Source organism: Tachysurus vachellii, chromosome 1, assembly GCF_030014155.1.
Source record: "Tachysurus vachellii isolate PV-2020 chromosome 1, HZAU_Pvac_v1, whole genome shotgun sequence".
Taxonomy (NCBI): Eukaryota; Metazoa; Chordata; class Actinopteri; order Siluriformes; family Bagridae; genus Tachysurus; species Tachysurus vachellii.
Window position 1 is genome coordinate 7,793,039 of NC_083460.1, and position 24,197 is coordinate 7,817,235.

General features: G+C 37.1%; 1 pseudogene; it reads right to left on the reverse strand.

Moving 5' to 3' along the window:
- Positions 1–1,489: 1,489 nt before the first annotated feature.
- Positions 1,490–14,350, reverse strand: LOC132843151 (semaphorin-4E-like; annotated as a pseudogene).
- Positions 14,351–24,197: the final 9,847 nt, after the last annotated feature.

Genomic DNA, 24,197 nt, shown 5'->3' on the forward strand with positions numbered 1-24,197 from the left:
GAGACTGACCGATTGAAAATTATATGAAAACATAAATCAGGGTACCAGAAACGCCATGGAAAGAAGGAGAGGAAGGCCAAAAGAGCTGCTGTATCCCAGTCGATCAAGACATTCTTTATGACAGGTTAGTGTTGTCATTTCGGTGCCCGATTTACTTTTGTGGGAAAACTGCTGCCGGGCGGGTGGGTAATGTCAGGTTTTTTTTATTACCGGCGCGCAAAAGAAAAACTGGATACGAGTCATGACGCATGTTGCAAGCATTATATTGTATAAAGTGCTTATACATATAAAAATAACTATATGTCACGGTCCATCCAAGAGCATATATTTAAAATATATTATGCAGTACCAAATTATCTTTATTAAAAATTAAGACAATGAGTAATTTTAGTGGTTTTATTTAATGAATTAATTTATTTCTTTATGTTTACTTTTTGATTTATGAGTTATATCAGACTGATGAGAAACTTTTAAATTGCTGGTCTTTATAAAATTTTTATATTGGTATTTTTATATTGGTATTATATCTTTATATTGGTTTTACTATTTAATAATTTCTTGACTTTTGTTAGTTTTTTTTGTTTAGTTAGGGTTTTTTTTTTTTTTTTTTTTTTTTTGGATTAGTTCAGTGCGCATCTTCTGCAGTCTACCTGTCTCTGTTTCTGGTGTCGAAAGAGCTTTCAGCAAGTTGAAGCTTGTCAAAAAGTTGAAGCTCATCTCAGGGCTACGCAAACTCAAGAAAGGTTTAAGAGCCTTGCCCAACTTTCAATTGAAAGCCAACTAAGCAGACAGCTGGACTTCAAAGTCCTCATAAGTGACTTTGCCAAATAAAAGGTCAGACAATGGGATTTTGGTTCATCCTAGGTGAAGTGACGTAAAAGGTCATGAAGGGTTTATGATCAAACCGATATACGTATAATTTTCATAGTTGTTTTCAAAGTTCATTACTGATTGAAATTTGTTTGTTTTTATATATAATGTTATATTTGAATATTTTGCTTTATCTGATGTTCAGTAAAAACCTTTTATTTATATTATTTATTTATATTTATTTATCTGTTTAGTGCAGCATTTTGTTGTTGCGTAAACAGTAATCTTTGCACCAGGCCTCATGGGAACAAAAGTCATTTGAAAGATATGTGGATGAGGTTACCCTGTAATTAAAATGATAGTAAAGCAATTTCTGGATATTTTTGTATAACTGAATTGTTGACTCTCCTCAAATGATTAGATTTTAATGGTTGTCTTCCTATTATTTTGCAACAATACAAATCTTTTTTTAACAACTTAAACTTATTTGATTTTCCTCATGTAGACTGTAAATAATGGTTCTGTACACAGAAGACATTACAAAAACACATTCACAGTTTATTTTACAGTAAAAAAAATTCTCACAAAGTTAGAATTAAAAAAAAATACATTTAGAGAGCAGTAAAAAAAAAAAATCCTGCAAATTTCAGTGAGCTACTGCCCTGGAACCACAGTGCTGAATCTGGAAATGTATAATGCTCTTCAGTAGTCCATATACAATCTTCAATACATCTTCACATCTATATTGGCCTAAACAAGCCTCCAGGTTTTTTTTTTATTTCTTTGTTTTTAATTGACAAACAATGTACTGTGCTTAAACCCATTTCAGTGCTTTAAAGTTTTACGAAATACTGAAGTCTAATAATAACACAATTATAAAGTCTAATAAAACTGTAAAACAGTCTTAGTCTGTTTTTAAATCTCCAATCAGTTCAGATTGTGTGGTTTGAGCTATGAAACTGGATTATGTTGGATTTGTCATTGAGGTGTCTGCAAAATAAAAAATAAACTTCACTGGAGCAATTTGTCTCCATTATGCTAGTTTGTCATATCAGGGGATTCAGCTACTCTGTTGATTGTTATTTCTGTTGAACTTTCTTGAACAATTTGCAGTGGCCCCCGACAGCCAGACACACTCTGTGGACTTTCCTCAGCTTTTTTCGAGCTTCTCTGGACAGCAAAATGCCCTTTGTAGAAGTTCCATACCACAAGAACTAATAATATCAGTGTTGGTATGATGACCAGGATCTTGAGGGCCAAGAGAATGTTCTGCTGTTCCTGGACTTGCAGCTGAACTGAAGGATGCTCCATGAAGTCCGCCAGCCTCAGCTCATATGTAGCATTTCGGATGACATAGTCTTTACCATTGGAGGACTCTACAGAGGTGCAGGTGTAGAATCCGGCATCGCTGTCCGAGGCATTGAGGATCAACAGGTTGTTGTGATGAATGTTGTATTTGTTGGAGTTTTGAATTGTGTGATTGTTTACGCTCCACTGCACTCGGGCCAGGTTTGATCCTGGCTGGCACAGCAACCTGACCTCGTTACCAGGATAGAAGGTTTTAATGATCGTAGTACTTTCTGTAACACAAAAACAACAGTCCTTGAGAGTCTTATTTACTTTTCGTGACAAGCCATAATGGACTTAAACCATTTCTGCACATATATTTACCCATACAAATATTGCCACACTTGACTTGACAAGACATATCAGTAAACACTGTACTATCTGAACCAGTGGGCATAAAAAGCCACCTGTTCACATACCAACTGCAGGACAACGTGCAGCATTTCCATCTCTCAGACTCTGAACCACCTCACTGCAGGAGAAAAAAATAGATGGACATGACTGAAAATTCAATATATCTAACATTCCCACATGTGCACAGTCTATAGTTGTCATGAACACGGAACAGAGCGGACCCAAACGCAGGATAGCTAAAACAAACGGTTTAATAACTGAAAACACGAAACATGACATGGACTAGAGACAGGACAAAACCACAGTAGATGCCGCGCTGCACGAGGCAACGCGGCACAGTTAAATACAAAAAGACAATGATAACACAATAAGGATCAGGTGTGACGACAGGGAGGAGCAGACGAAGGTGGGGCAGACACGTGACGAGAAACGTAAATAAATGCACATGGCCAGAGTCCGGGCAAAGACCTGACAATAGTACAGTCTCTAGAGTAGTCAATTCAATATATTAGACCACAGTGATGTTTGATTCTTGATTCTGATTGGTCAGAAGGTGATTAAGTGAAATTTTCATGCCCTATAAAATTTTTTTAAAAAGTGTTAAATGTTTTTCTATAGTATGCGTTTTATTTATTTTCATTGGTGTAATGTCCGCAAAATTGCAAAATTTGTTAGTTTTGAACTGGAGTACCCTCAAAAAGTCACTTAAAAATTAGCTTAAAACAGCTGGGACCAGCTCTACAAATATTGCTAGGCTTTTGTTGAAGGACAACACATCTGATTTGTTACAAGCATTAGTGACATAAAAATAAACCAATCAAATTTTGACATTTATTGACAGCACGTCCTCGGGTCTAGCTACATGCCCAGCCCTACCCCTAACGTCTGTCGAAAATTTCTCAACTATTTCTCTTTTGTCTGCAAAAGTGCACCTTGAAAAAGCCGTTTTCAGTAGATCGGCAACAAGATCGGGTGTATCTGCAACAGCGGATGTCATTTTCTTTGAAATTGCTTTTTCAAGGCGCACTTTTGCAGACAAAAGAGAAATAGTTGAGAAAGGAAAACCTACACCCAAACTGGATTCACTAACAAAGGCCGGCAAAGGTTTTGTGTGCCATTTTAAAGATTGCAATTATGAGCGCTATGAGTGCCTAACAGCTAGCACCCAGCACAACAAGTTATTTTGTTGGTCGTGTTTACTTTTTAATGTGAGTAAAGGGACATGGAATGATTCTGGCTTTGACAGTCTGAACAGCTTCACAAAGGCAGCTCTTAAACACCAAGGCTCCGAGCGCCATATACTGTCAGTCGTGCATTTAAAAACTTTTAGCACAACTGGACAATGAAGGCTGTCTTCTTTGGCCTCTCTCTCCATTGAGAAAGAATTGCTCAATCAGCTGAAGCAAAGAAGAGGAAAGGACAACTGCACGATGACGTTATTGAGCGCTATGTCAAAAAAGACAGACGCATGGATTTTATTTACAAGGTGACAGGTGAGTGCTTTACTATTTGACGAGCATTGTATCATGCAGATTGTGGCTCGCATCTGATAATAAGCATTATTAATGGCTTATGCACATTGTTATTGAGTGGTTCATGTTGCATTGATAGTAGCCTACTGTGGCATGTGGATGTGAATGTGACACTATGCACACAGTGTGCATAGGGGGATTACATTTATTGATACATGCAGGGAAATTTAGTCTGAATTCAGCCCACCCTTACCTAGCATACTGTTTTAGGCTAATTGTTGATCAGCTGTCATGTTGCTGAGTGCCTGTATGTGCAGCCAAATATGCGCATTATTTGCATATGGCTGCGTTAGCTGTAACAGATGAGTATGTATGTGGTCTACATGCTTACTGAAGGCCCTGACTGAAACCCCATGGCACGCCAATGGTAAATAATACTGAAAAATACTGATGAATGAATAGGTTAATGTGTTATTTAATTAAAAAAATCTAATAATTAATCAAAGTTAATAATTAAAAGTTATTAATAATTACTAAAAGATAAACTTCAGGTCACATCACACCTATTGTATTTTTGCCTGTTTTCCTACAACAGCACACCACATCATGATTTTTTCCTTACAGCACTATATTACAGCAGCTGAGAAGTATATGCTGAGTACCTGTGTGTATCTGGATGAATGTTTTTTATAGCAATGCAGTGTTCAGTGCTGAGGTCCCAGCCACAGTACGGGTCTCTGGCCAGCACACAGTCCATACAGGAAGCGTAATGGTCACATGTACTAAGTGGCATCTGCACCGTTGCTTCCTCTGAGACGGCATACAGCTGACCCTGAAACAATATGTGCAGCAGTTATTAAAAAGATGGTCAAACTATAACAGAATCAAATAACTGATGGTCAAACTATAACAGATGGTCAAACTATAACAGAATAAAAATAAAACTGAATCACAAGTAGAAATAATGAAATGAATTAGATGGTTACTGGGATAGCCATGATGGGAAAGTTTTACTAGTGTGAATGATGAGGGAAAAAAATGTTAGATTTGCATGTTCCCTAAAATGTGTTAAAAGCAGTAGGAGTATTTTATTTATAAAATATTTTTTAAAATTATCAAAAAAATAAAAACAATTCACTCAGGTGAAAATGCATTTTATTATTTTCCCAAAGTAAACAGATAACTATTTTTCCCCTTAATAAATCAATTAATTAGTGTAATATAACACACAGTTAAAAAAAAAAAAAAAAAAAACTTAGACACGGCAGTCTCTGACTGATTTTCACTAATGTCATAAAAATGAGCAAGTATTGACATTGTCAAATTTTGCTTTAGTTTGTTGCTTGTGCCAAAAGCAGCTAAAGTCCATAACTTACCCATCAGCTCCATATACTACATACTATAATGTAAAAAGAGCAGCTACACATTTTCCACAGCACAGAGGCATTAGCAGCCTAGCTAATAACTTGCAAACAACATATTTCACATCAACTTCAAGAGCTAAGACAAATATTTGCTAAGTGAATTTAAATAAATAGGCTAAACATCAGCAGAACATCAATAAATGGCTTTCCACATGCAAGTATACTGCTGTTCAAATTTTCATTACATTGTTGAATGCTTCGAACATGCCTTGCTGATCGGTCACAGCTGCTAGCTGGAAAACTTACTGAAAAATAACTGAGTGAAAGAATGGTTATAATAATAATGGATAAAACTGGTGACTATCACACTGGGCAAAATAAAGTTCAGGCTTGTTTGGAAACAAGTCATATTTCTAATCTCTTGGGAAACATAAACCTCCCACAACAGTAGCAGTTAGGTGCAAAATGTTTGTTGAAATTAGCTTAGAGATAACTGCTAAACTAGCTTACCTATCATTAGAGGGATTTAAGGCATTTTTTTTTTACAGGATTGCAGCAAGGTGAGTCCTAGTTGCTTACTTATATACAAATAATATGAGCCACTTTCATTGTACAATACAAGCAGGAGGCACTCTGACAATATCTATAATATCTATATCAATATCTATATATCTATCTGCTATAATGAACGTTAAAACAGGACGTAGGATGATTAACCGCTTAAACCACTTTAAACATCATCCGGCCCTGAAGCAAAGTTTAGTCCACCATTCCGTTTGACCAGGGTTCAATTCTGGAACTGCACTCAAAGAAAAATAAATAAAAAATATAATATAATAAAAATAACCTATAATCTTTTGGTGTAGCTTCAAGGAGGAAAAGAAATCTAATGTAAATGTGCTCTGAGGCTTACCAGGGTAACGGAGAGCTGCAATATCTTCACTGGGTCAGACTGCTTAAAGAGCTGCACCTCCTCTATTATCACCATCTTTCCATCATAGTTGACTGCTTTCAGCACTGAACCGCTTGCTGTTACAAAGATTGTACAGTTGATTGAACACTAACACATACATGCATAAGTCTGTATAATGATGTAAACTGTACACTAAATATTTATCTACCTGTGCCAATAAACATGACCTGATGGCTGCTCCCATCCAGGGCAGCAGTGCTGGCCACCACTATACGAGTAAACGCAGCTCCTTTCTTCACCAGTAGGGGCTGCTCAGAAGGCTTCACTGTCTGATCCATCAGTGGGTGGTCTCGGATGAACATGAGGGTTTTATCAGGGAGGTCCAAAGACTTTGAAAACCCTTTCTCCCTTGTCTTACTGTTAATACACTACACACACACACATAGAGAGAGCAACACAAAGCGAATAATTAACTACTGCATAGGTGCTGTTTTTGGAGACAAAATATACAAATTAAAATGTCATTCCCCATGCACATCACTATGTAAGTTATTACTCAGGAAATGATAACAAGAGCATTAATAGTAACTGGGAACATAGTTTCTTGCACCTGGAACTACAGTCAAAAATTAATCAAGACCCTCTGAGTATTCAGCTGCAGTATAATTCTGTCTATTATATTCTGATGTAATTAAGTAATTTTTCCATCACTTATTTTTTCATCAGCTAACAAATAAAAATGATTGTTGTAGAATATTTTGGTAAATGTTGAACTCACAGCTCCGGGACGAGGGTCAGGCACAGGTCCATAGTATGTCACCCATTTATTAAGTGAAGTATCATCGTGTAGAGTTTTGAATTTGCCTTCAGAGAAGACTTCCCTAATGTCCTGTATCCTGTAAGCACACACTGCTGAGTACTCCGGCATGTCCTTTTTGGTAAATTCACAGCTATGAAATGAGCATCAAGTTGGTTGTTAATAAAACGTCTAATTAATGTTTGAATATGCTACAATTATGATTTTTTACAATTTTTTTTAAATGGATGTCACAGCCTTACTCATATGAAAATAGGAAGAAAAAACAGGAAGAAGCATTAACCTGATTTACATGATTTGACTCCCTTAGGTAATTTTTGAGTACACCTTATTGCATCATGTAACCTCCTAAAGTTAATTCATTTCATATCAGAGTAAAAACATTTTACACAAAAATAAAGTAGTTTCTGAGGCAGTTGTATGCATGATTAAATTTGACTGAGGTTTTCTATGAGTGTGTAGTACTAAATAATAATTCTCATATTATAATAATGCATATTATGAAGATACTGGTGTATGCAATATAAAGACCACAAGGTGGTGCAGCATTGCCACCTCATACTGCCAGGGTCACCAGGTTGATCCTGTGCATTTGTGTGGAGATTCTCTCCATATGTTCTCTCTATGTGCCTGTTTCCATCCATAAACATGCCGGTACTTGGATGGGCTGCACTAAATTGCCCGTAGATGAGAACAAGTGTGTGAATCTGCGTTTGTATGGTGCTCTTTGGTCTATGGGTACATTATTTATCCTCAATTACATTAAACAAATCATATGTAATGTCTGAATCAGACATAAAAGGCTAGTGCAATTTAAAATGCTTTATAATGAGAACATATTGCAAATACATCCATTGTTTATAGCACTTACCCTACATAGGGTTGTGGGGAACCTGGAGCCTATCCATTTATAGATACTATTCATCAGCCTACAAAATTTAGATATACTATTTAGAAATGGGCAAAATTTAGAGATACTATTCCTCAGCCTACAATGTTTTGGACTGCAGGAGGAAACGAGAGTACCTGGAGGATATCCCCAAAGCACAGGGAGAACATTCAAGCTCCCTCTACACAAGGCAGAAGAGAGAATCTTACCACAAACATTTGAGGTGTGAGGCAAGTGTGCTAACCACTAAACCACTGTGACAATCAAACTGTGTAATGTGTAATTCTGAAGTTAATGGCAAACAATTATTGACTATAAATACCATGGAGTTGTTAACCTAAAGCCTGTTAGGTTTCCCATTTGACCTAACCATATTGATCTTCACATGCCTTTGAGCTCAGGCTGATCTAACACAAATGGTAAGGTTTAAGTCCTCTGCCTTAAGGTTTGACTGTATTGTTGGTCTGGTATTCAACCTCAATCCTGATTACATTCAAAATCACAACTTGTCTTCTTCACTGCAGTTATTTAAACATATTCTGCTGGCATTGTTGAACTGAACATTACTCACCCCTGAGGAGTGAAGACACCGTAGAACATACAGGTTTTCCAAGTGTCTGGGCAGAAGAGGAACACATCTTGTATGAGAAGTGGTAGTCTGGTTTGAAGGACAGGACAGTCCAGGTGAGTCTTTAGAAATGACGTCCACTTCTTCTGCAATGTCCTCTGTCCTCCCACATCCCCCTAGCAAGGAGAGATTAGAGGGTATGAGAACAATGCTGCAAAGTTTTCTATTCATGTATAAAAGCATCAAAAGCAGGCTGGTAAAGCTTATAATATTTGATATATAATAGTTTCTCATCTTGATGATTAGCCAATCTTTTGCATTTCTTTAGTAACACCTGGTTTGTTAAGTCCTGATGTGGAAGTAGGAAGCATGTGCTTATATTTCCCCACCCAGGTATTTTGTCGTCACCTGAGGTTCTTTGTTTGAACAAATAAGTGGTGAGGACCACACAACCATTATTTAGGTCCTGATGAATAAAAACATAGAGATGTAGAATGGTGTACTGTAATATCAGCAACATCCTTTTATAAGGAAGAGTACCTTACAAATGCGAGCCACCCTTGACACCTCCATCTTACTGTAGGCATCGTACTCCACAGCTTTTTCATTAAAGAAAATGTAAATCTTGTCATCATCCCCCTCTGGGTTGTCATCTCCCTCAGCCACATGTTTCATGCCAATGAAATTGGGCTCTGAAATAACAAAACTAATCAGTGACTCTCAACTACTCAATCACATGATCCAAAATTAAAGAAAGGTATGAGATGTAAAGTTGAGTTTTAAATTATATCCAATATCAGAAGACTCATCTTAGTCCCTTACTTAATGTAATAAAATTTACACATTCTAGAATACATTCTTACCATTAAGCCATGAAGTCTTGTCTTCAGTTCTTATGGTGCCATTTGAGTTGCGCATCACAGTTGGTTGTGAGCCCAGGAAATTTTTATATGTAGCAGAGTACAGCTTTCCATCTAAACAACAATCAGAATTATATTATTAAAGCATAATGATGGTATCATTGGGTTACTTTCCTTTAAAGCATTCAGAATATCATATGAGATATCATAAGTATCACCTATGACTAAAGAATTGACCTTCAAAAAGAATATAATGCATGAACTAAACTGGAAAAGAAAAAAAAAAAATAATAGTAAAAACTAGGGCTGTGCAATTAATCGCAATCGCAAAAAAATCGCGATTTAAGAACATGCGATTTCTAAACCGCATAAGGCTGTGATTTTATCTATTAAGATGTTAACCAATCAGAGCTCACGCAGTGCACGACAAAGCTGAGCCGAAGAATCGAACAGGCAAGCGGGAGGAAAGAACATAAAATATGGATGCAGGTCAAAATAAAAATGATTTGGTGCCAAAGAGAAATTCAACGTCAGTCGTTTGGGAGTATTTTGGATTCGGGAGAGAGGATGTGTCACAGAGCAAGGTAATTTGCAAGACTTGTGAAATGATTATTCCAACGAAACGGAGCAATACAACAAATCTGTTCCAACACTTAAAACAGTGCCATAAAATCTGCATGATCAATGCATGTCGACAAAGTCCATCGAAACAAACAAAAGCACACATCAAAGCCAGCCCGAACAGATTGAACAAGTATCCATTGTTCAAGCATTTGCAAGCGCCATGCCTTATGAGAAAGGATCAAAACGGCACAAAGAAATCACCGACGCGGTCACCTATCATCTATGCAAAGATATGATGCCTGTGCACATCATCAGTAAAGACGGCTTCCGAAGACTAATACAAACACTCGACAAAAGATACCAGCTGCCATCTCGCACTCATTTCACACGATTTGCTATTCCCGAAATGTATGAGAAATGTAAGGCGGGTGTTGAATACGAGCTCAAGCAGGTGAAATACTATGCCACGACCACAGATATGTGGTCCAGCAGAACGATGGAGCTGTACATGAGTTTAACGGTCCACTATATTAATGACAACTTTGAAATGAAAAGTCAATGTTTGCAAACAGCATTCTTCCCAGAAGATCACACTAGAGAAAATATATCTGAAGGGTTAAAAGAAGCTTCAGCATCTTGGGGACTTTGTGAAGAGCAACAAGTGTCTATCACAACAGACAATGGAACTAACATAGTGAAGGCTGTCACTTTGAACAACTGGACACGATTGCAGTGCGTCGGACACAGACTGCATTTGGCAATTCGTAAGTTAGATTTTATTATACATTTATTCTACTTTACATTAAGTAATGTATACTTTACATTAGGGCACTTTGTAGGGCATACTTTTTTTATTAAGAAACAAATTGCACAAAGATGTTTAATATGAAAACGTATTATAATGTTTTGTAATAGTATTTTCAACTTGTACCATAGTTGGTAACATTTTACAATAAGGTACTATTTGTTAACAGTAATAAATTGCAGTGTTTTCCTTACATTTAATTATTTGTGGAGTTATTTCTGAAGAAAAAATTTTTGGATGTCATTTTCTTTTTATTTTGCATGTAATGCCTGATAAAGCAGCCGAGCGTTGCTTTGTATACAGCGTTACCAAGAAAAAAGCTCTCTGTCCCGCTCTAAGCACCTCCTACTGGCGGAGAATGAATTTGCATATATGTCGCCACAAATACTAATCCATTAGCTAACAATAAACAATTTTTTCCAGCATTTATTCATTCTTGTTAATGTTAGTTCATGTCAATACAGCTATTCATGTTAGTTCATGGTGCATTATCTAATGTTAACAATGACAACGTTTGATTTTAATAATGTATTAATAAATGCTAAAATTAACATGAGCTAACATTAATACTATATTAGTATTGTTCATTGTCAGTTCATTTTAGCTAATGTATTAACTAGTTGTTAACAAATAGCACCTTATTGTAAAGTGTTACTCAATAATTTTATATTTAAATGAATGAAATACACATTCATCATGTTTTGCGATTTTTTATTTTTTTGGAAATTGCAATCAAGTATGAACCTCTCATTTCCCGCGCTAACGGATTATGCAAAAAGCTAGTGGGACATTTTTCCCACAGTTGGAAAAAAAAGATAGCTGAAGCCCAGGAAGAACTCCAGCTTCCCCAACATGCCCTCATAAAATCATGCCCAACAAGATGGGGCTAATGCAACAAATGATAGACAGGGTTTTGGAGCAACAGAGGGCATTGTCTCAGGTCCTTTCAGCTGACCGTAAAACAAGACACCTAATACACCAATGGCAAGACACAGATGTTCTAGAATCTGTAAGTAAGGCATTGGGTCCACTTCAGGAGTTCAGGGATGCCCTTTCCAGTGAAAACTACATCAATATCTCGTAGTGAAACCGGTTCTTCACCTTCTGAACACCAAGATTCTTGCAGTTGATGATGAAGATACTGACTTGACAAAGACTATAAAATCAAAAATTCTGAACTACATCAATAAACATTATGAGGATGAAACTACCCAAGAGCTTCTGGATACAACAACATTTTTGGATCCCAGATTCAAAACCAGCTACACTGATGAGGATAAACTTCCAAACATTAAGGCCAGTGTCATGTCTGACATGGAAATGAGTTCACACAAGGTGAGTTAATTTATGTAATCTGGATGAAACTGTCATCTCCTTAGATAAACACTCTTTTATATGGCTTTTTAATCTTTTCTTTCTGTTCTGTATGTCAAAGGATACATCTGAATCTGTGAGTAACACATGCAGAGAGAATCCTGGCATCAATCTACCTCCACCATGAAAAAAAGCACGGAAGTCCTTAGGAAGCTTCTTCAAAACGACATCAGCCATGCCAGCAGCTCTGCGACTTGAAGAAGCCATAGCCTCTGAGTTAAACAGCTACCTGCTTTCTCCATCCATTGACAGTGAGGAACATCCTCTGAAATGGTGGAGACTCCATCAGATAAATATCTTTGTATTCCTGCCACCAGCTCATCTTCAGAGAGAGTGTTTAGTACTGGGGAGAATGTGGTGACGTCACCGTTCATGCTTAAAACCAGAAATGGTGGACATGCTGGTTTTTCTTGCAAAAATCCTTTAAGAGAGCAATCTGTTTTTTGGTTTTGATTTCTGTTAGTTTTTATTTATTGTTATGACTGGAGTTCACTCACTCACTCACTCACTCATCTTCTACCGCTTATCCGAACTACCTCGGGTCACGGGGAGCCTGTGCCCCCGTGGTCTCAGGCGTCATCGGGCATCAAGGCAGGATACACCCTGGATGGAGTGCCAACCCATCGCAGGGCACACACACACTCTCATTCACTCACGCAATCACACATTACGGACAATTTTCCAGAGATGCCAATCAACCTACCATGCATGTCTTTGGACCGGGGGAGGAAACCGGAGTACCCGGAGGAAACCCCCGAGGCACGGGGAGAACATGCAAACTCCACACACACAAGGCGGAGGCGGGAATCGACCCCCCGACCATGGAGGTGTGAGGCGAACATGCTAACCACTAAGCCACTGTGCCCCCATGACTGGAGTTGAGGTTAGTTAATCTTAATTTATTTCATGTTGTCTGTTTTTAAGACAATTTATTAGTTTTGTTTATCAAGCAGTTAGTACAACTGTACAGTATGTTATTTCATTGTGAAATGTGTGCACTGAAAAACAGTTTAGAAATTAATTTTTTATGACTGGAATTTAGTTTAGTTAATCTTAATTTATTTTATGTCATCTGTTTTAAAGACAATTTTACTACAGTTTTGTTTATTAAACTATTAATACTATGTTATTTCATTGTGAAATGTTTTGTTATGCACTTCTTGTGCACTGAATACATTTAGAAAAAGCATGTTTGAAAAAGTTTGAAAAAGCAAAAACAATTGCCAAAATCGCAAATAAAATCGCAATCGCAATATTCATTCAGAAAATCGCAATATGATTATTTTGTTCATATTGCACAGCCCTAGTAAAAACTTTAAAACTTAAAGTGACTTAAAACTTTTAATCAATCACTAACTACACATTGTTTGCTTTGTCTGTTACGTCATGGAGAAGTTTTCCTAAAGAGAGATGAAGCACCCACCGACAAATTCAGAGGCACATCTCTGGAAAGGATCAAATGGACACATTCCTCTCCCATCTTCTTGTTTACCTTTGAGAGTCAGCTTGCCATCTTTATAAGACTGGAAGAAAGAACACAGCTACATTAAAATATCTACATGGTGTGATATAATACAACAAAACATGCACAAAGGCTGAAACTCATGTTAACAAATGTCTACAATATCATAGCAAGGACATTTTACAGTAAAATACAATACTTTGTCAGTCAGGTTTAATTTAAGTGATTTCTTGAATGCGAACACGTGTGGCAGTAATCAGGCCTGAGTGTGGTTAGAGAAACTGATCTCAGGTATGAAAAACCACAGTTATGTTTTAACAGCTTTTTCACTCAGGGCCATGTAGGTTTGCATTTTGTTTTCCCTTAGTATTAAAAACTGTCATTTAAAAACTGCATGTTATGTTTACTTGTGTTGTCTTTGACTAATATTTAAATTCGTTTGATGATCTGAAACATTAAAGTGTGACAAACATGCAAAAAAATAAAATCCAGAAATGGGCCAACACTTTTTCACACCACTGTATGTGGAGGAATTTTTACTCACCATAATATCACAGGTTGGATTAAAAGCGTTGGTACCACAAACGAACATGGTGTCGCTCGACATTTTATGAAGAATCCGGATGTAGTTATGACAATCAGTCTGGAAAGGAAAATTACAGGTAATACAAAGTCCAAGGAAATTATTCGGAAGCCAATCAGGAAGAGACAGAAAAAAGATCTGTTCACAGAACAACACAAGACAGAAGAATAATGGGGAATAATTTCATAGGCTAGGTGAGGACTCAAAGGGGATAAGTTGCAGATCAGGGCTTTGTATAATAGCATACCTGTTCCTAATCATATGATATATTTACTGCACAAAACTGTTGAATCTAACCAGGGTTTGAAAGTTAGACATGGCTTAGGGGTGTAACATCTATGTCTGGTTCTTTACTGTATTAGGAAATAATTTTTTTTTTTTTTTTTTTACCCTTATTTGAGAATTTACATATTTACATATAAAGACAAAGATATACATATACATTTCTCGTTTTTACTCTTTAGACTTTCCTGTACTGAAATTAGTGTCTTATTTGTACACCAGTCATAAGTACAGCACGTACAGTCTTCATCTTATTATGATTTTAAAGTCTAGTTACTACCGAAGTGAAAGAGCAAATGAGGAAATCATCTTTAAGTAATTAATTTCAGTTCCACTGAAAGATATCCCACTTCTCTTTGTGTTTAAAGCCTAATTTATGTACTGTACATAAAAAAACATGATTACCAAAGTCAACTTTAGAAATAGGTTCCCAACTGGAAGCAAGTTTATTATTATTAAATATCTTGTTATTAATCAATAATCAATTATTATTAATCGATAATTATTAATAATAATGTATCAAGTTTAAACTTTCATCATATTTACAGTGTGTGTAAGAAGACTATTCAGTAATCTGAGGATGATGTAACAATTTGGGAGTAGTGATATCATTTCGACAGCTATTGTCTGATTACGGCCCAAAGTGATTAGGTCCATTAAGTTGTTTTAATGTTGCTGCAATTTTATATGAAGCTGTTGGATGGTAAATAAAAATATTGTTTTATTATTTTGTATATATTTTTGAAGTAGAGATGACAAAGTATATTACTGGTAATAAAACATTTGTTTCTGATTTTTGGCTGTTTTCCAGAATTAAGTCACAGCATCTTCCAGTGGATTTCCTCTTGAACGCAGCATCAACATCATTAAACTCAGATTGGAGGTTCTCCAAGAACAACACTGTTAAGAGGCTTGTCCATGATTAGCCAAGATAAAGCTTCAACCTCATTCAAGGACCAAGCTGTATTGTAACCCAAATGAGTTGTCTAGAGTGCAATAATCACAGTGTAGTGTCTTCAAACCTCTGGCTGGATTTTACAGATACAGTAGAGGTAAAAGTTTCAGTTAATGTTTGCATCAAATATAAAGAAAATGTATAATCTCTGTGATCAGAGAGCTGGTCTGACAAACTGTCACTCAACGGTACAGTTTTCTGTTTAAACTGTAAATTGTGGTTACCTAAAGCTCTTGACCTATTCCTTTTTTCCACATTGTGTAGGTGCGACATTATTAGGTAACATCATGTGCTGGTGTACACTTGTTCCTAATATAGTGGAGAGCAAGTTTATTTCTTAGATTCCTTTATTCATTCCTTCATCAACATAAACCACTTCATCCTAGTCAGAGTGTTGGTGATGGTGGTGTGGTCTCTTGGTTTGTGAAAGGATTTTAATTACTAGATGGGCAGCTTAGAGCATTTATGAAACTGCTGCTCTCCTGTCAGTCACACACATAACAGTCTCTGGATTTTACACAGAATGGTCACACACAACACCCCTCACCTGTGTTTTTCCTTTGAAAATACAAGTACGCTGCATCTCTGAAGTCACTGCCCACTTAACCTACAAAAAAGAGAAGAGAAGAGAATATATTTCTTCACTGATGTACAATTAAATAAGTACAGTGCAGGTGAAAACTTACTTTATTTTAACTATTTAAAACTATTATTTATTTTAACAGTTATTACTATCTGAAATGTAAACAAACTAATAACAGAATGAATGTTTGAAACTAGAATAAAAGTACAATCATTAAAATAATATAAATAGGTAAAATGTAAAAATGATAGAATATAAGCAAATAACCCTAGTTATAAGTTATATTGAAACAAAAAAACAACCAAAAAAGTTGAGGCTGTGAAAAACAAACAAACAAACAAACAAATAAATAAATAAATCTATTATTATTATTATTATTATTATTATTATTATTATTATTATTATTATTATTCAAATGAAATCTTTTCCCTGACCATAGCCTTCTTGTATGTGATGTTCTTGAGGTCCAGGGCAAAGATGGCCTCTCGAGCTCCCAGGATGAGCACACCCTCATCTTCCATCAGGAGCATGGTGGTGTAATTCCACACTCCCTCCTCTTGAAAGACATGTCCTCTGTTACCTAGCAACAGCAGAATAGGCTTTTAGTGTCCACTGTGTTGGAGTAGTTATAAGACCTTTGGTGCTCATAATAAAGAAAAGTACAGAGAAGTGAAGTAGAAGAAAGACAACACAACTGTAACTTTTGACCTCAGTAACTCAACAATTATTTGGTTATTTGTATCAATGCCCTAAAATGGTTTATTTCTATTATTTTTTATGTATGTATTTATTTACATACTGTGGATCTTTGATATTAAGCTGTGAGCAATTTTGACAGAAGTAAGAATTTAAATCAGCACTTTTTAACCATTCAGCTGCAACAACACATCAACATGCTTTTAATATTTGCAAGGCTTACCACAGTAACATTAAACAGCAATGCTGTGCAGCCAAGTCACAAACTATATATATATTTAAGAAAAAAAAAAAACAACAAAAAATAAAGCAACAAAAACAGCTCACTTACCCAGAGTAACTGTTTTCCGTGGTGTGCTGTTCAATGGCCAAACCTGACCCGAAGTCAATACAGCTGGAACCCAAAAATACAGGACAAGGAAGAACAGCATGTCCTAAAGTTCTTCAAGTCTCTTCTACAGAGCAACGTCAGTCTCAGTCTCTCAAACAGTCACACTGTAAAACATTAAAAATATATTTTTTCAGCATGAAGAAAAAAACGTAACATTTTTCTTATAATAACAGATTATGTTTAAATTGCTGTACTTCAGAAGAGCAAAGTGAAATAAGACATACTGCACATGAGCTGGATTTTTAATTGAAACCTTTTAGTTTTCCATACAATTACCTTGTAGAAATATTGAGAAAAATCTGTCATTCACGCTGAAAAATTGTTCATTTAAAGATAATAAATTCATTAAGAACAGCATAGATCACACACTACAATATTATAGAGAACAAAGTCACAGTTTCCTGTCTTAACATTACAGTAAAACAAAGAGTAAAACTTATGAAGACATATTCATGTTGTTCAAAAGAAGAACTGAATATGTTATAATAATTTCAGAATCTCCGTTTAAAGGTCATGGATCGAGTTGTCATTTTTTTTAGATCGATGCAGCACTGAGGATAACTGAAGCAAAACTCACATCCTTCCTCATAACAGCATCGACTGCCAATTATCCAGTGGAGTTGCAAATTTATCACATGCATCATGTCATTAAACGCCATTTCCATTAGTTTATTTTGTTCATATGCATATTTGAACAACACATAACAACACGGTGGGGGCACGGTGGCTTAGTGGTTAGCACGTTCGCCTCACACCTCCAGGGTCGGGGTTTGATTCCCGCCTCCACCTTGTGTGTGTGGAGTTTGTATGTTCTCCCCGTGCCTCCGGGGTTTCCTCCGGGTACTCCAGTTTCCTCCCCCGGTCCAAAGACATGCATGGTAGGTTGATTGGCATCTCTGGAAAATTGTCCCTAGTGTGTGATTGTGTGAGTGAATGAGAGTGTGTGTGTGCCCTGCGATGGGTTGGCACTCCGTCCAGGGTGTATCCTGCCTTGATGCCCGATGACGCCTGAGATAGGCACAGGCTCCCCGTGACCCGAGGTAGTTCGGATAAGCGGTAGAAGATGAATGGATGAATAACAACACAGGGCATGTGCACCTCTTGCGGTGAAGTTTATATTTGAGAACATTTTGAACATAACAGAATTTCTGCATTAATTACACTTATAACACAGTGCTGTTACAGGCCTGACTGTGCTTGGTGTTGTTTATTGTCTATAACAGCAGCTACAGGGAAAACAATTGTTGATACATTCATTCATTCATTTTCTACCACTTATCCGAACTACCTCGGGTCACGGGGTGCCTATCTCAGGCGTCATCGGGCATCAAGGCAGGATACACCCTGGACGGAATGCCAACCCATCGCAGGGCACACGCACACTCTCATTCACTCACACAATCACACACTACAGACAATTTTCCAGAGATGCCAATCAACCTACCATGCATGTCTTTGGACCGGGGGAGGAAACCGGAGTACCCGGAGGAAACCCCCGAGGCACGGGGAGAACATGCAAACTCCACACACACAAGGCGGAGGCGGGAATCGAACCCCCAACCCTGGAGGTGTGAGGCGAACGTGCTAACCACTAAGCCACCGTGCCCCCCTACACAATTGTTGATGATTTTATCAATTGTACAAATGTGCAAGTTTAAATATCTTATCATGTCTGTAGTCGACATTATAGTAGACGTCACAGTGACCTTTATGGAAGATGCTCCACATGATTAAATACTACTACCAACAATAATAAACAGATTTAAACATGTTCTTTTACAAAGTATAATTGCTGATTGTGCTTTGTTTAAGATATGTATTTAATATTTAGGAATATTAAAATTTCCCAGTGTTAGCAATTTTCTTTTTAATGAGCTGATGTAAAGCTGTTGATTTGTTGTTATCTATAACAAGATGCGTTTTTTCCCACTTAGTAACAGGAAGGTGAAGGAATGATAGTTATAAGGTACAGTAAGTGCTAAGTTTGACTTGTTTGACTTGTCGCCGCCGCTGTGGAGTAGCATAGGACCTGAGTGACTCGTCCATAGTCATAAACGGAGAGAAGTAGCGCCGGTTACAATGTTCTTCCGCAAGACGCATGCAGTTCTGTTTATTAACTGCTAGAGCATGAAACAAAAACAGCAGCGCGACAAATAAACTGCGTACCTGTGTAGTGTGTACGTGTGTCTCTGTTGTTAAAGTTTATCATTAATTTGATACTCATTTTAACAATCGGGAGTCATGTAAACATGACGTCACGTGCGTCTTTTCTGGTCAGTCGTCATGGAAACATGAAGCCCAGAGTGGACCAGAGTGAAAACAAACGCCATATCACTGTATACCACCAGTATGTGTGAAAACACTCACTGTGGCTTTTTAAATGAATTGTTATTCATTCCTAGATTTAGATCTGTTATTTTTCAGTTGTGGGTGACTATCAAACTAGACAATAAAAGAAAGTTTAATGTTTTTCTTTTGCTGTATTTATTCATTCCTCACACACACAGGATTGAACGCCTAGCATTACTTACTCTCTCTCTCTCTCTCTCTCTCTCTCTCTCTCTATCTATCTCTCTGTGTGCGTGTGTGTGGCCTGCCAGTGAGTAATGGACATACGGCAGTTCTTTAAAAGAAAAAAGACAGATTCAGGTTAGAGACTAGAGACAGTCCATAATGATCTTGTGAAAGGAATTTGTAATTTAATAAAAAGTTAAAAGCCCAATAATAATAAAGACATTTAAAATGACACGCCTCTGTGTGCCTTTTGATCATATCCTTAGCTTCAGCACCCCTTAAAAGGAGCTCAGCAGCCCTAAAGCTCTGACCCTAGAATCGGCCCTGGAGAAGAATATAGGAAACAAAGGCCATAAAAGTTGACAGAAACGGTGACATTCCAGATAAAGGGACTAAAGCCTGTGTTTATTATTATGCTAATACGCTAAATGTAGCCTAATCTGGACACAGAGCAACCTTTTGTTTTATAAATAGATTAATAAATAAATAAATAAATAAATAAATAAATAAACAAACTTTCGATTAAAAGCAGCATCTATCCAGAGTATTATGTTACGTGTTGATCGCTCTAACTGCACAGAATGAGGTTTTAAAGAACCATCCATTGCCCATATCATGATGCTGAAAACTAAAAATTAGTATAATTGGAATGGGACGATCGGGTGTGGAGATTTTATACAGAGAAAATGATGGTGCTGGTGGATTCGGATGATGTTTGAGCTGATCAGTGCATCTCTATTGTAGATCATCTAAATGATAGCAGATGACATTAAATATTGAATGTGTCAATAAATGCTTAAAATTATGACACGATGCGCTTTGATTAATATATCATTCAAACCATTGGTGGTTTAAGAGGAATAAAAACTCTTCAGGATGTTCAGTTATGAAAAACTAATCCACTTCACCAGCCCACTGTTGAGTATTTTCTGTTACTTAAACCTAACACACTTAAAATCAATTACACATTTTTTTAGCCTAATAAATATTTGTAATACTCCATCTAATATAAATTAGCAGGCCAGGAAAGTTTAAGGTATACAGTGTATCAACTATATCTAGAAATATCTGGAGCACCAGATTGTACAGAAACACAGAACACACTGTTCTGAGTTGTAACTTACACATCAGACACTTCATCACTGTTATTATTTTGTACTAACACAAGCATAAGCTTTGAAGATGAACTTACCTGCTGCAGCTCCTGACAAAATGCTTTGAATAATAATGTAATGGCTGTCTTTCAAACAGAAACATATGACAAGAGATTCCGGAACTTTCATGGCAGTTCCAGATTCAGAGTAGAAGTAGAGTATTTAGTGGAGCTGCAGCTTCTTTGAAAAAGTCCAGGATCACAATAAAGTCATTATGGCTTTTGTGGAGAAAATCGATTATTAGTATGGAAGGGTCTCTGCTTTAACAGTGGGATTATGCAAAGACTAAAACACAACAGATTGTGCATATATGAAATTACTGTGGATGGTACCACTGAGAAACCATGAAGATCGCTTGGACTGTAAGTAATACAATCCCTTTGGCTATGATGGTTTAGGACTAAAATTGCTGTGATAGCATTAAGACTGCAATTACCAAAAGAAGTGAAATGCTGATAATTTCAACAAAATACACTTTATGTTAAAACTATATTTTTTCTGGTTGCATAAGTAGAATTCTTTAAATAAGGGAAATTATATATAATTGCACTATTACATGTTACCCAGATGAAGATTTCAAAGATGAGGTTTCAAATTTTGATCCTGGTTCCTCTCAGTGTTACTTCCTTATATCATCTCAGTCAGTTTTTCCTTATTGCTGTTATGCCAAGCTTGCTAACTGTGGATAATTTTATACCTTTAAAACTGTTAAAGGCACTATATGGAGAAAACTGAATTGACTTGAGCTGTAAAACCAAAATAAGGAGTGATTCAAAATAGGGAAACCTGACATAGTAACTATGCTACATTTTTCTAACACATGTGTGGGTGGTGTTAGTAGTGACCTGTAACTTTGTTATTGTTTATTTCCTGCAGTGAAATGAGAAACTTTTTATATCGGTCACACCTGTGTTACATAAAATTAGGTTCAAACACATTTATAGTGCAGCTTTTCATGTACAGTTCTCATGCCTTCACCAATGAATTGTTTTATGTCTGACAAATAGTGAAAATAGTACCAACAGAATCACTCTTGTCTGTCTAATTAGCTCAATGCTTGATGACCATGGTAGAAAAAACACAATAAGAAGAGTCAAAAGAAGGAGAAATCAGAGCACAGGCAGAGCAGGAGTTCATCTTGTTCTAGCACATGCTCCAGTGCAGAGAGACGGCATGTGAGAGACAGAGACAGCAGCGACAGAAATAGGAGAAGGAGACAGACGAGTGCTGAGCACAGGAGCAAGAGCTCCAGCAAAGAGAGAAGGCGGAAGCAAGATGAAGAGTGGAGGAGGACCAGAGGGAGGGAAAGGAAGAGCGAGGACAGGAGCAGGAAGAAGAACGATCGTGTTGACAGCAGTAAAGAGTAAAGCTCAGTTCTTACTGGTCTCCGAGCAGCATTGCTCAATAACATAGGATAGAAGTCAACATTTGCAGAGAAAAGTTTTTGTTTTAATCACATGTTAAATGTGGACTGATCTCCGTCCCAGTCATAATATAAACACAGGCCTATACTAAAAAACAATTCTGACTTTTTTCACTTTATTGAATACATAAAGTCTCTTTAGACGCACTATAGATTTTTATCTGAACGGATAAAGAGTACATGGGATAGACTAATGCAGACAACCTGCTGGGCACCTTCAAATGGCATAATTTGGAAAATGTCTTATAACACCTGGTAATGATAGATATTGCAATTTAAACATTAATGGCATTTAAACATTAAATAATACAAGATGGGGAAATAGTAAATGACATAGCAACAAAGGCATCTCATCACACTGTGCATTTATTGTGGTAGCTCAGTGGTTAAGGCGTTCGACTCCTGATCGGAAGGTCATTGGTTCGAATCCCAGGTCCACCAAGTTGCTACTGCAGGGCCCCTGAGCAAGGCCCTTAACCCTCAATTGCTCAGGTGTATAAACTGAAAAATGTAAGTCACTCTGGATAAGAGTGTCTGCTAAATGCTGTAAATGTAAATGTAAAAGAATCAGCATTAATATGAGTTTCACAGTAAAAACCTTAACATGAATGAATAACTCCTCAAGCCATAATAATGCCTGGGAAAAGTTATGCTACTGTTCATTTTGTTTCACTTTAAAAATGACTGTTTCATAATAATGGGCCATATTATCCTTGCCAGTCTTGGTGTAAGTTGTTACTATAGAAACAATAAGGTATTAGATCCTTACAGCTGGCACTAGTGTAATGACGGAGCTGTTCTAATAGAAAATTAACAGCTTCTGACCAATCAGAATTATGTGTTCCGTCATAAGCAAATAGAACTTTAAATTCTGTGAAATAAACATTTTGCAGAGAGAGAGGGAAGCTGTCCATAAATATCACTGATCGTTATAGACAAAGTTACTTGATGTTTCATCTTAGAGACATCAGTCCACCAAAAAAAAGAAATAAGAATAATGGAATAATTATAAATATATTGAGTACCTTCCAGAGCTGCTAATTCCCGATTCAAAGTTACTACAGCTGCTTGAAACGTGTCAATTACGGGTTGTAATTTGTTGCTTTACACGTGCAGGTTGTTACGAACTCAAATTGTCTAGGGGTTATTGAGAACAGTCATTCATTCATTCATCTTCTACCGCTTATCCGAACTACCTCGGGTCACGGGGAGCCTGTGCCTATCTCAGGCGTCATCGGGCATCAAGGCAGGATACACCCTGGACGGAGTGCCAACCCATCGCAGGGCACACACACGCTCATTCACTCACGCAATCACACAATATGGACAATTTTTCAGAGAACGTGCTAACCACTAAGCCACCGTGTTTGTGTTCAGGTGACGCCAACAAGAGCGCAGAGGACGCGTTTGCACCAGTGGTGTAGTCGGGGCAATACGCACGTATACACAGTATGCTTACTTTTTCCCCAGGGCTGTTTGCGTATAACGACTTCTATGGCTTAATATTAGAGAATACCCTCGGTATACCCACTTGTTTTGCTGCTTAAACGTCCATAATTTACCCTCGTCTTTTCTTCCCCTTTAACTGCATCGCAAAACTTCGTTGTAATTGGTTCATTTTTATTTGAATTCCGCCCCCCTTCCCCGCCCCCGACAGCTGTCGTGTGCCAACTTCACCGAGCGTTTACAGGGAGCAGCGTTTACTTCATCAACAGAAGCTGGTGTCATGCTGAAGCAGACTTAAGTAAAGTTGGCCGCATATTCACAGATTCGAGTTTCCCGAGTCAATAACTCCTGAGCTAAACGCTCTTATTACACAAATAACACCTTCTTTTCTATCGTAGTAATGTAGAGAGGCAGCTACAACCCAATTTTCCTCAATATCATCTTTCCTCCGCGGTGGACAAAATACATAAGTCTCTATGTGCAGACGACTGAGAAACAGATTGCAAGGGACCGTCTGAAAAGTGCAAACCCCGAAAACTTCACTGTAATACACTGCACTGTCACCAAACTC